The following is a 12466-nucleotide window of genomic DNA, read 5'->3' as shown; positions in this document are numbered from 1 at the left end:
CACTGTGTAATGTTAGTTGCCTTAGCAAATAAAAACAATATGTTCAGTTGAAAAATACATGACTTTATTGCGTGTCCTCTGCCACTTTAATGAGAATAATTAACTATGAATAATGCATAACATAGCTACAACATTGCCAAGAGGCTTTTGCAATTACAATGATAAAATCTAAGTCATTGACATATCATTACCACACGGTTTATCAGAAAAAAATATCCAACCTACTAAATACTGTTTTCACCACACCAGCCCGTAAAGGCTTACTATGCACTTCAAAAACTGATAACAAAGTTGCATTTTATTCACATGTGAGGCAAAGTAATCAAATGCAAATTTTGAGTTGTTTTCTTATGTTTGCTGGTAGAATTGACTTTTAAATGATGATTTTGGATAACAAATATTTAATAACATTCATTTGGATTTGATTCGGTTTGATTTTGTTTGATATTTTACATTTAATATTTGCTTCGGGTTGGTGTGGTGAAAAATTTTGTGTTTCACTCGGGGGCAAATTTTGTTTAACCCTCGTGCTTTGAAACCCTCGCAACGCTCAAGATTCCATTTTTCGAACCACTCGCTACGCTCGTGGTTCAATTTTAGAATCTTTCGCTTGCTCGGGTATCAATCTTAGCACGAGCGGTTAAACAACAACTTTGCCCCCTTGTAAAACAAATAACTATTTTTATGTCCCAGATACCTGCATCCAGATGCTTGCTTGTAAGTAAAATGAAGGTACAATTATTGCCCCGGTTTTTTTCGACCGATGTGTAATTTTTGTACAAAAGCAGGTTAATTGGGTTTTAATTGGGCAATCGGACAATCTAAATTATTTTAAACGGGTTACTTACGTATTATTAAGTCAAATAAACGCTCGACACGTTTCGACCCAATTTTAGAGGATCTTCTTCTTGGAGCAACGACTCGCCTTTACTGGTTGAGGGCGCAACGTGCGACATGTCGAGCGTTTATTCGACTTGATAATACGTGAGTACCCCGTTTAAAATAATTTTAATATGAGCATATTTAGTTTGGAGTTTTATAGTTAAAATCGGACAATCATTTTGGTATCTTGGATATTTATATTTAAGATTCTAAATTAGCTATGCTTTAATATTTCTGAAGTACAGGACCCAGGTGTATGTCTCCGGTTTCCATTCCCCGCGGCCCTCCATATCTAGACGAGCATGTGCACGGAAGAAGCGATGACGCGCGCGCGCCGCGGAGGCTGCGCCGCCGGCCAGTGCTGCCACCCGCGCGGCACGATCACGAGATAGCTCAATTTCCTTATCAGAGAAAACTGCCGCGCTACTGTTCGCAGTCGAGGATCGTTTTATTGGTGAGTTTTCATTTTTATTCCCCTTTTTTTTGTAAACAGATTTTTATTGTACGTTCTAGTTAAGTTTTTGATAAATCACGGTATGTGCGTATTAATTATGCGAATTATATAACAACAAAAAAACCGTTTTACAACAAACCAACTTACACCAAAGAAAGTAAAATTTACAAACTCTTTATCAAGTTTGATTTCATATTTCGATCGGAAATCGGAATAATAAACGATCGTTAAAACAGCGTTTAATTTTTTTATAGCGATAATATACCTACTTAATTTAAATTTGAACCGTGTAGCGCACTCGTGACTTGTTTAGGTATGTACATACCTTGGTAAAATAGGCATTTAATTTTTTTTATGGAAGAATTTTGTGACATAACTACCCAGCTTTATGAGAAACACAGTAGGATGGTATTTTGCATCAATTAAAAACTCCACCGCAATAGATAAGTATTTGCCGCTGGCGCTGCCGCTAGTTCCATTTCTGTATAAAGAATAATGTGGAACCTCCCCAAAATACATGAACAACGGACTGAAGAATACAACACAATTATAACAATAAAAAATATATACAATTTCATAGCTTTCTTTATTAATTTCGTATTAACACGTGAAAAGCGTCACACATGATGAGGCTGGCGGTCACATGCTCACCACCAACATTGCCGTTCGCTCTCAGTTACCGCGCGACCACCGCGCCACTCGTGTGTCCCTCCGAATCCATAACGGTGCGTTCCAAAACAAATTATACCTAGTTATAAGTGCAATAAGATTGAATTTGACTCGCCGTAAGTAAACTATAATTTGATCGCTTAGATAGTGGCGTTTAATAAAAATATAAATGCATTTCTGGTTAATTTACGATTGGAATTTTGTTTGTTGACTTTTTGTTCGCTTGTAAAGTTCGTGTTTTGGGTGTCTAACTTTAGTTTAAATTAATGGCCTCATCAAAGAAAGATCATAACTATAAGTCACGGCCGAATGTGAATAACTATGAAGTGTGTTTTATAAACAATACTTTCATTATTGTTTTAAAAGTGATTCACATATCGTCAACGAGTATCGCTTGTGCCTACATCTTATATTTAGGCTACTAGGTATATCGCGTAATGTAATTATTATTTCAAAAAGGTTTAACTATAGGTACCTACTTAAACTTTCCGAGATTTAATTTTTTGGCTGTAAGCTTATAAGACCACGCGCGATGGTGGTTAATAAGCCTATTGCCCATCTGTTATTAAGCAGCGTTTGCTACTCAACTAACATATATATACTACTATACTATGTATAATTGTATATATATTATATATCCATATGCGTTTTAATGAAACACTAGCTTCACTTATCGACGACACATATTTTATAGAATACCTACGTAGGCTTTTACTACATAATTATGTTACGTAATGTTATAAGCTTTACAACACACCATATGTGTTAATAGTTTTTTGTAGGCTTCCTCATAATAGAGGGGTGCATAGTTAAGTGGGCCCGTGACGTCTCACTGACGCGCCACGCTCGATCGACTCAACTCATTGTAAACATCATATTACATTTAACATTAGGGGCGAAGTGAAAGCCCTTAACAGTTGTGAAAAACCTTTTAACTGCTAAACTACTGAACCAATTTAATGAAATTTGGCGTTAAAAAGGAACCCTTGGGTTGGACAATTATATATTAGATTTATCCAAAGTGAAGGGAAATAACAATGGCTACCTGTAGAAAAGTTGCAGAAACTTTCCTAAAAGTTTAAATAGTTCTCAGAAAACTAGAAAATTTTACAAATATGAAAGAAGTTTCCGGTTAGGAAATGGGGAATTTCATACCAAAATTCGAGAATTTCCTGAAAGCTTTCCATGTGGAAAGTTTCGCCATTTTAAAACTATCCGTCGGCATAGGTATATAGAATGATTACCACGGGGGTGGATTCGCGGTTCATCTAATTGGTTCTCAATAAGTGGTAGCAGTGGGGAGACACTCCTGACTTCGGTCAAACTCAGCTCCATTCGGCTCAGCATTGCTCCGATCAATTATTAGGGTTGACACAACTTGACGTCCCTTTGCGTGCACGACCACAGATAAGATAATTATGTACTTGAATTTTGACAACCCTAAATAGTCGAAAGGGATAGTGCCATAAGTTAGAAAGGGATATCATGGTTCGACCCTGAATCGCTGTCAATGTCAAACTTCGGTTTTGTAGGAAGTGTCCTTTCTGTACGGTAGTCCTATTAGTTATTCTTTGGTGGTAGGCAAATCTAAAAATCTTAGTTAATCTGGCAACCCTCATTTGTATCTACACTACCTACTGTAAAACTACGTTCACTCTCTGATAAACCCAAAGTTCTTAGAAATTATCCAAAACCTCTTGACGTAAACTCACAAAAGTAATCTGAGATTAGATGATAAAGTTTAGGCGGTTATTCTCGGTTGGTTAAATTTAATTGACACCAAAATGAAATACAACATACTCGTAATTATACTGTTTAACATGCACTAAATCAAGTTTACGCGCGTAATGCAGTTTATGCAGTTTTTTTTTTTTTTTTTTTTTTTTTTTATTGGAAAAAGGTAAACATTTGACCACAATCTCACCTGATGGTAAGTGCCGATGCAGTCTAGGATGGAACATGCTTACCTAAAAGATGTCTATTCACTCTCGATTTAAAGAGATCCAAGTTATAGTTGACTGGGAATAGATTTGCAGGAAGTGAATTCCACTCCTTAGCCGTTCGCATGATAAAGCTGGATACATAGCGCTTAGTTCTAATCAGTGGCAGAGTAACGACGTAAGGGTGAAACGCAAGTCCGCGTCTAGTCCCACGGTGGCAGAACGGAGATGGGGGGATTAGATTATGTAATCCCATCGCACACTCCCCGAAATGTATCCTGTAGAATACCGATAAACAAGCTACCTTTCTACGGTGTTCAAGGCTCTGCAGTCTAGCCTCTACCAATCCCGCATCTCCAATAAGCTTCCTAGCACGTTTGTCTATGGAATCTAAGGCGGCTAGCTGATACTTGGCGGATCCATCCCAAAGGTGGCTGCAGTACTCCATACACGACCGGACTTGAGCTACGTAAAGCTGAAGGAGCTGCCCTGGTGTGAAGAACCGCTTGACCTTAGCGAGGACGCCTAATCGTCTAGCTGCAGATTTGGCCAGAGATTCAATATACGCCCCAAAGTTCAGGTTAGACGAGATACTCGTACCAAGTAGCTGAAGATGGTTGGATAACGGTACGGATACATCCCGGAAAGTCGGAGTCAAGCCGAATGGACTCCGTTTGGCAGAGAACAGACATGCCTGCGTTTTGGTAGCGTTGAATTTGACCAGGTTTGCGTCACCCCAATCGGACACTGCCTTAAGTGCCAAATTCAGACGGTCTACCATAGCTCGTCGATAAGATTGTACCTCCTCTTTTTTGGCCCGAGCATTGGAGAGATATCTGTCCACGACAGTGCTATCGTCGGCATAGCCAAAAGTATCTGGGACTAGCATATCGTTGATATGTAGCAGAAATAAAGTCGCGGACAGAACAGAGCCCTGAGGAACGCCGGCATTAATAGTCCATTGGTCAGATGTGTAGCCATCTAACACCACCCGAATGGAACGTTCGCTCAGGAAATTCTCAATCCAGTTGCACAGACCAACTGGTAACCCGTATGCTGGAAGCTTGCTCACCAAACTTGCGTGCCAGACCCGGTCGAAAGCCTTAGAGACATCGAGGGATACCGCAAGGGCTTCACCGTGCCTCTCAATTGCCTCGCTCCAAAGGTGAGTAGCATGCACCAGAAGATCTCCAGTCGAACGACCCCCGCGGAAGCCATACTGAGAGTCGCTGAGTAAATAGTTATCCTCTAGGTATGATAGGAGCCGCTTGTTCAGTACACGCTCCATAATCTTGCAGAGTATGGAGGTGACTGAGATTGGACGGTAGTTGGCTGGGTCAGTTTCGGCTGTTTGGAGTTAATCCAACTAAAGGTGGAGGTTCGCGCCACGACAGACAAGCGACCGAAACAGAAGACCGCGAGACGACAAGAGACGCTCTGTCTCCTGTCTCGCTCGCGAACTGTCGCTTATATGTTGCCTATCGTCAAGTGATGGTCGCGGTCTCCGGTCGCGGTCTTCTGTCTCGGTCGCTTGTCTCTGTCGTGGCGCGAACCTCCACCTTTAGGGTGGTATTCCACCTGTCAAATTTCTTTGTCCAATGTGCATTGCGTCTCACTCTCTCATTAATCAAGATGTGAGATGCAAATACACATTGGAGCAAGATATTGGACAGATGGAATACCACCCTTAATATGAGTAGATTATTCAGCCATCTTTGTTTGGTGCACATAGGCTTCGCTTTTCCATTATCACTTATCAGTAAGCAGATATACCTTTTATGATTTTTACTCACGATGAACTTTATTCTGAGTAGAATTGTACTAGGTAGTAAGGATACGCCGACATAGGTTATTCAATTTTACTATACATATTTACTACATTTTCCGACGGGTAACAGTCACATACGGGTTGACCTTAAAATCGTACACTTTGCCCTAGATATATCGGCATCTTTATTACGAGATTTTCATTAAGTGACATTTAAATATTAAGGCGCAACTTACATAGATCAACCTAGCCCCAAACTAAGCAAAGCTTGTACTATGGGCGCTAGGCGACAATATACATACTTACTCGTATATACATAGAAAACACAGGAAAATACAGGAACAAATATCTGTACTCAACCAAACCACCACCACCACACCAAATAAATGCCTTACGGGGATTCGAACCCAGGACCATCGGCTTCACAGGCAGGGTCACTACCCACTAGGCTAGACCGGTCGTCAACACGTCGTACTTTTATCAAAATATCATACTGCCTCAGCATTTAACCAGCTCTTAAGGTTCAAGTGGTGTCGAAATCCGGGCAAGTGCGAGTCGGACTCGCGCACGAAGGGTTCCGTACCATAATGCAAAAAACGGCAAAAAAAAACGGTCACCCATCCAAGTACTGACCCCGCCCGACGTTGCTTAACTTCGGTCAAAAAACACGTTTGTTGTATGGGAGCCCCACTTAAATCTTTATTTTATTCTGTTTTTAGTATTTGTTGTTAAGGGGCCCACTGATTAACAGTCCGCCGGACGGTATCGGCCTGTCAGTTAGAACAAAATTTTGACAGTTCCGAACAACTGACAGGCCGATACCGTCCGGCGGACTGTTAATCAGTGGGCCCCTTTATAGCGGAAACAGAAATACATCATGTGTGAAAATTTCAACTGTCTAGCTATCACGGTTCGTGAGATACAGCCTGGTGACAGACGGACGGACGGACAGCGGAGTCTTAGTAATAGGGTCCCGTTTTACCCTTTGGGTACGGGACCCTAAAAAACCGCAACATTCATTTTGTTTTGAATAGTTGTTGGTGTTGATTGTTGCTTATAATAATAGAATAATAAGTACAGTCGGCAAAAGTAACTTCTCCCAGTTACCATTTTTATCACCATCCAAACAGAACACTAGAACATTGTTTGCGATCAGAGAGTTATTCAGTTAAGCAACCATGGTCTTGTTCAAACGAGATACTCTTATCACTGTTTAACGTCATTTTTTTATCACTGTTTTATTCAACTTCAATGGAAGTTCTTGTTATACACAGTGGGCATCTTTATACCATTATTCGAGGTAAATCTGAGATAAATAATTCCGTTTATAATCGCGCTTTACTTAAATGAATTTTAACGTTGGTTTTGTTTCGATGTCTTCATCGAAACAAGTCAAGTCGTTTGAAGAGGCTATAATTCACTAATAGAAGACCCACTGATGTGCCGTCGGAAATTTTCCAAGTTTGCGAATTTTCCACATATAAAATTTTCGGAAAATTCTCATATTTTTAGTAGGGAATCGTAATTTTTTCATTTCCTGAATGTTTCCTGTGAAAATTTCCTGAACATATCTTAAAAAAAATTCTACTGTTTTAAAGCTATCCGCAACTTGCACATCACCTAGTTATACAGGTTGGCTAAAAAATAACTGCAATCCCCTTGCCAGGGAGGTTTTGGGATTATACTAAGCAACTTTTACTATGGGACCAACCCCGAAAACGCAAAAAAAACCTTTGGCTGTTTCATACATTTTGGCTGGTCCATTTTCTATGGGAGGGTAAATTTTTTACAGTAAAAGTTGTTCAGTATAATCCCAAAACCTCCCTGGCAACGGGAATGCAGTTATTTTTAACCACCGTCTATATTATGAATCTCTCAGTCAATGTTCAGTTCAGACAGCGATAAAATCACTGTATAAACCGCCAGAACACCTAAAAAGACTATAACCGTTTAATTATCCTCACGAACATCATTACCAACAGTCATTGACGTCATTATGTAACTGTCAGCTGTCACGTGCAATCAACGTATCACTTGACGTTTGTTTGTCGCCGATTCATCTTATATGACCATGGATACTTGAAGAGACTCTTAAAATAATCTGTAGTTTTATGATAAAGGAGATAAAAAAACGTGTTTTTCCAGTTAGTGCAGAGTTGTTCTTTCAAATAAAGGCGGAAAATATTTTTCTCAAACATGCAATGAAATATTGATATTATGTTCTTCATATTAGGCTGAGAAGTATCACGTCTCGGACGCGGCCAGACGAGAGATCTTTAATGAAATTTCATACAAAGTTGCAGGCCTAGGCCGGGAAGTGGCTCTTTTTAGAGCATCGTACAAAACTTTGTTCACTGTGTTCTTATTTACACAGATATTTGTGACACAGCGTCATGGCATTCAGCCATTAAAAAAAACTATAGGCAGTATTTGCTCCATGGTTATTTTTTTTTTCATCTTCAACCCTAGTTGTATCTCCTAAACCCTGAATAACCTGAGAGAGCGAGGCACACTGACTTGGACAAAGAAATATGACAGGTGGAACACCGCCCTTACATAGAAGTAGAATAACACAAACGTTATTTTTAAATTCTAGGTTTCATAGTTTTTTTCCACTTAGGTTAAAACAAGTGCATTGCCCCTAATAATAACCATTCATGTCACAATTCATTCAAAAAGCGGATGTGTCAGCAAAATAATTTTCCTAATTTTTTATAAAATATGGATGCGTCAGCAACATAATTAGAGTATACGCTTTCATAATTGTTGATTCAAATTACCTGTTAATGCCATTTAATTTGTATCCCTTAGTCAAATGGTTACGTAACGTATAATAGGGACATGGACATTGATGGTGGTTAATTCGATGGTGCTCTTATCATACTGTACCATCGTCCACAATGTCACTGATAATTCATAAACCTTATTACAAATACATAAGGTCTACAGATGATCAGCTTAGAATGTTGCTGTTAGTGATGCTATCGTTCAAATTAAGAGCCAACAGGAGTGGTCATTCCTCCATACAAACGTAGTCCTCGTTTTCCTCCGTGGTTTTTGAAGCTAGAGCAATGATTTTTTCAACACAGATTAATATTGTCAATATCTGTGTCGGACCGTTTTGCTTTTTTTGATATTTTTGTTTTTTAAGGCGCTAGAGCCCTTCAAAAACGGCCAAAATGGCCTAATAGACTATGCCGCAATGAGAGGCGTGGTATTCAAAACTGATATCAATTAGCCAAAAAAGCAAAACGGTCCGACCCAGATAATTTCATAATCATTTAGATTTCCAAATTTGGTTACGATTGGTTAAGTTTTGGGGGAGGAAAAAGAGGACTACGAAACCTCGATTTTTGTCATTTTTACGCAGGATTTTTCGCCTCAGCTGCAGTTGTCCCTATCGCACTAATTTTAGGGGCGGAGTCAAGTTTCTAAATACGTACACAGCCAGAAAAGTGATGGGCAATAGTCGACATTTAATGTCGATAATCTAGTGATGTAAGAAGTTATCGATAAACCGTCTTGTGTGAAAATATCTAGATCCTAAGATACAAGGGGTTTTGGGTTGAGAGTAGGGAACACATTTTTGTAGTTATGATATACAATCTATTATGAACTTTTTGATTCTAATATTTCAAATTAGAAATAAAAATCAAAAATATTTTATTGCATGGTTAAAATGGGTTAACAAAATTTTTAGGTACCTACAGGCACGCTTCGTAATTGTCGAGCAATTTAGGGTCCTAGCTGAATTGGTTGTTCCATACTTACTCGTGCTCTATGGAATGTCCAATTTAGCTAGAACCCTAAATGGCTCAACAATCACGGAGCGTGACAGTACTAATGATTCATGTTCTGTATATCCTGCCCTACAATGGCGTTAATATTTGGTTGTCATGTCTATACTTCGTTTTTAAGCATTATTGAAAAAAAAAATAGTAAATACTAATATTAACCACTAAGTACATAACTATTACAAAAAAAGCTAAATAATTATACGATTGCATGCTTAAAAAAGACACGTCACCTTCACTCTAATGCTAAACAAACGAAGAATAAGAACTAACAGCGATAAGACCGCCTGTTGCTACCTTTATCTACATTGTAAATCGGTTTTAGGGTTCCGTACCCAAAGGGTAAAACACGGGACCCTATCCGTCCGTCCGTCCGTCTGTCACCAGGCTGTATCTCACGAACCGTGATAGCTAGACCGTTGAAATTTTCACAGATGATTTATTTCTGTTGCCGCTATAACAACAAATACTAAAAACAGGATAAAATAAAAATTTTAGTGGGGCCTCCCATACAACAAACGTGATTTTTGACCGAAGTTAAGCAACGTCGGGCGGGGTCAGTACTTGGATGGGTGACCGTTTTTATAAATAATGGTACGGAACCCTTCGTGTGCGAGTCCGACTTGCACTTCGCCGGTTTTTTTTAAATTTGTTTTTATGTTTGTGGTGTAATAAAGAATATTTTAGAGTCAGACCAAGAAAAGTCTACAGCAATTTTGATAGCACACGCAGTGCAAGTGTTATTTATATGTCATAATTTCATAGAAGCGACGTTTGAAATAATACTTGCACTGCGTGTTCTATCAAAATCGCTATAGATTTTTCTTGGCCTAACTCTACTTTAAATTACAAAGTAAGGCCTAAATTATAAAATAAGGCCCATCAATGTTTTTTTTTTGTGTTTATTAAACTTGATATTTTGTCTATAGTATTAGCGGACATGGCCTCAAAATTTAAACCCGCTTAAGAATCGGGCCTTATTTCGTGCATTATATACAATACTACCCATTTTTGTGTAGTCATTATTTATACTATAGAAGCATTGTTTGAGTAGCCAATTATTTAAACAGTATTTTTTTAAAGGGCAACGGTGGCAATATTTTAAGGTCTGGATAATAAGATACAGATCTTAATAAGGATATCAATGTAAGTGAATGTTACCATGACTACCAAACAAACAAATGTGATAGAATTTGCCAGCTGGCATTGTAACATTCAGACAGTTACCTATGTACCTAATCTGAAATATGAATAAATTAGTAATATTTTAAACAGGAAAGTAAACCGAATTTTGGCCTTTTGCTGGACACAATCACAATAGTAATTTGTTTTACAAGAGGGCAAAGTTTATCGCCACCGGTTGATGCATTTGCAGCACCAATGGTAGAAAATGCAAGCTCATCATCAACTGCATAATCGACGTTTGATATGACTATTGAATCCGAGCTTTTTGATCATGAATCATGATAAAACAAAATTTTAGAAGGTCGCAGAATAGTGGATTTAAAATATTTATTTTCTGTGATCTCAAATATCAGGCACGATCATACAAATTGTACATTTGCTGATCTTGCCTTTGTCATTGAAAGACGTAAGGGTTTACACAGAGAATATATATTTAAGTGTAATATGTGCAAAAAAAAGGAAACGATACACTCTGAAGACCCAAAAAGAAAATGTTAGTAAATACTGCTCCTCCCCATGGTTACTTGGTTCCTTATTCAACCTACCTGAAATTAAACGAGTAGGTTAGTAAATTATATCATTTTACATTATAAAGTTAAATGTTTAGGTATCTCAATCACTTACTCACTGGTGGACATGGACGCAAAATTTTTGCCCATCTACTTATACTATCTTATAAAAAATGAAATTTTGAAAGTTAGCACGCTTAAAGTTCGTTTTTTTTGCATTAAGGTAACAGATTTTGACATGTCTTATTAAAAATTACCATTGAAAAATAAGTCATAGCAAATATGTTAGAATTATAAATCATATTAATCATATTAATGAGCAAGAGCACCCTAAACCGGCGAGCGTGTATGAGGAATGTTATGAATGTGAAGGAAGCGAAAGTGGTATGTCAGGATCGTAGCAAGTGGAAATCCGTGGTCTCTGCCTACCCCTCCGGGAAATAGGCGTGTCTATAGGGATGGGATAGGACGGCGTAATAAACTCAGTGGAACGTACGCCATGTAATGTGCCGCCAGCTATTATTAACTATGAGAAATAATACACCATTTCTAGAAGTTAAAATATAAACCGGTTTGAGCTAGACTATGCACTCATTTGATATACTTAAAAAGGGTTTAGGCCCTGATCACACCCGTCTATAATCTACATGCATACAATTTGTTTTACTCAGGATGCTTCCCAAACGCAAAAAAAAGATGTTATAGTAGTAGCTACACTAATAGTAGTAATAGTAGTAGTTACACTACCTAAGTAGTCTAAGCGCCACTTCCACCAACCCTCTAACCCGGGGTTAACCGGCTAAACTGATAACCCAGTGTCAAATTGTACTGGTAACCATAGTAACTCCAGGTTAAACTGATTAACCCCGGGTTAGTGAATGGTTCAAGTGGCCCTAAGAGCCACTAGCCTAAGAGACGCTAGACTTAATCTAGATGACATATTGGTTCTGAATAAATTGAGTCAATCAACATTCAGAAGTCGTTTAATTAAAATGTAATCTTAATCCTTATCCGTACCTAAATAAAATGTAAATGATGCATTTCTTGCTGCTAGGTAAAGTTGCAAATGTGTGGTGGATTGTAAGTCGTGCTCGCACACATTTGGTTTTCGTGTTAGCAGAAGCGTACATAAACCAATACGATTCTAATTTAATACCAATAGTTTGAAATTATTGGAGAACCGCATTTAGGTTTCAGTAAATAAACACCGGTTAACCGTTGGCACATGTCGTTCCGGATGTTTTAGTTTCAGCTAATAAATACGT

The 12466-nt window shown here is 38.4% G+C and overlaps 1 protein-coding gene across 3 annotated transcripts in view; it reads left to right on the top strand.

Moving 5' to 3' along the window:
• The first annotated feature begins 1196 nt into the window (after positions 1 to 1196).
• Positions 1197 to 12466, top strand: part of LOC134792159 (V-type proton ATPase 116 kDa subunit a 1-like) — a 38849-nt gene continuing 27579 nt past the window's right edge. Inside the window, exon 1 of one of the 3 annotated variants that reach the window (XM_063763387.1) lies at positions 1197 to 1336. The gene's annotated coding sequence lies outside the window, so the exon portion shown is untranslated. Of the gene's footprint in view, positions 1337 to 1985; positions 2122 to 12466 lie in introns of those variants that run through there. The other 2 variants (XM_063763386.1, XM_063763388.1) reach the window with 2 other exon arrangements.

Source organism: Cydia splendana, chromosome 7 (assembly GCF_910591565.1).
Source record: "Cydia splendana chromosome 7, ilCydSple1.2, whole genome shotgun sequence".
In the NCBI taxonomy this organism is placed as follows: domain Eukaryota; kingdom Metazoa; phylum Arthropoda; class Insecta; order Lepidoptera; family Tortricidae; genus Cydia; species Cydia splendana.
This window is presented reverse-complemented; position numbering and strand designations above follow the sequence as displayed.